Source organism: Pseudonaja textilis, chromosome 2, assembly GCF_049901715.1.
Source record: "Pseudonaja textilis isolate UNSWEBS1 chromosome 2, rPseTex1.2, whole genome shotgun sequence".
Classification (NCBI taxonomy): Eukaryota; Metazoa; Chordata; class Lepidosauria; order Squamata; family Elapidae; genus Pseudonaja; species Pseudonaja textilis.
In genome coordinates, this window is record NC_141991.1 from 248,250,714 (window position 1) to 248,252,456 (window position 1,743).

The following is a 1,743-nucleotide window of genomic DNA, read 5'->3' on the forward strand; positions in this document are numbered from 1 at the left end:
CGCCCGGGCTCTTACCTGATTTTTATTTCCTGCGTTTTCAACCGCAGCTGCTTTGCGCGACACAGCTGCGGTTGAAAAAGCAGGAAAAAAGGACTTTTTCAACTGCTGTGCACTCGTGTGCAGTGCTGCTCAGCTGTCCAGGCAGCTAGCTGATGAAGATATACACGCGTGCGCAGTAAATTCACCGAACCGGTAGTTACACCAGTTGGATCCCACCCCGAGTAGAAGTCCACAGGTTCCTCAGCATGCTGGCTGAGGAATTGTGGGAATTGAAGTCCACAGGTTCCTCAACATGCTGGCTGAGGAATTCTGGGAGTTGGTCCACAAATCTTCAAGTTGCCATGTTTGGAGATCCCTGTTGTAACCTTAAATACTATAAAAATAGTATTCCCATTCCTAACTCTGGTGTCTTCCTCTGGTCTACTTTGAAGGACTGACAGACTCCTGGTGGCTTCAGGACACAACCCTGCAGTTTCCTTGCCAACAGGATGAAAGTGGTTTGCCGTTGCCTTTTTTTCTGGGATGTTTTGATTCCCAAAGGCAGTCTCATGCAGGTAATCCTCACCTTGCAACCACAACTGAGCCCCAAAATTCTGTTGTTAAGCAAGACAATTGTTCGGTGAGTTTTGCCCCACTCTGCAGCCTTCCTTGCCTCCATTGTTAAGAGAATCGCTGCAATTGTTAAGTTCATAACATGGTTTGTTAAGGGAATCCAGCTTTCTCGTTGGCTTTGCTTATTGTCAAGTCCTGTGGCCCCAGGACACTGCAACCGTCATAAATTTGAGTCGGTTGGCGAGCACCTGAATTTTGATGGTCTGCCCACGGACATGCTGCAATGTTATGTTGGAAGAAAGGTCCATCTGGGTTCAGTTCCAACTGGGGAAGAAGGACACAGGAAACATGGAGACTGTTTGGAAAGATGGTTTGATGGTGGAAAGGATCACTTGACTTGGAGCTTTTGGGTGAAGAAAAAAAGGGAAGAGGTGCTTTGAGTCCTAGGTTTTTAGGCCCGCTCTGGGCTTTGAACTTCTTGGGGCACAAGAAGAGTATCCTGATTGCTGTCAGAGGTCATAGCTAGCTTATTAGGTTGTCTGTGTGCAAAGTTTGGTTGAACCAGCAATAGCCATTTGTTCACCATTCAGTCAGAACTGAAGAAGCTTCTTGGATGGGAAGCGAAATCTCTTCAAGGAAAAACAAAGAAAGCCCAGCTGACTTTTGAAAAAAGCAATTTTGCATCCTGCTCAGAGGTGGTGGTACTCAGCAGGTTCTGACCAGTTCTGGAGAACCGGCAGCAGAAATTTTGAGTAGTCCGGAGAACCGGCAAATCCCACCTCTCACTGGTCCCCTTGCCCCCATCTCTTCTCCGCCTCCTGAGTCCCAGCTGATCAGCTGGGTCTCCTTTGGTTGCCCTGCACAGGAGAACGGAGCTGGAAAGCAAGGCTGCCGACAAAAAGTTATAAGTATAAAACAGTCGCAGGTCACTTTTTTCAGTGCTTCTGTAACTTTGAACGGTCACTAGTTGAAACTGTTGTAAGTCACGGACCAGCTCTGTAGCCCTGGGATCTTCTCCTGGCCTCCAGGTGAACCAGGCCTGACCCTGCATCGCTTTTTGACATCAGACTAAGTTCAACCGGATTATTGTCACCTAGCTGAGTCTCAGGAGTGGCGCGCCGGCTACTATTAAGGCAGACACGAAACTTCTCACAAGATGTAATCTATACTATTAGGAGTTCTCTCTCTCTC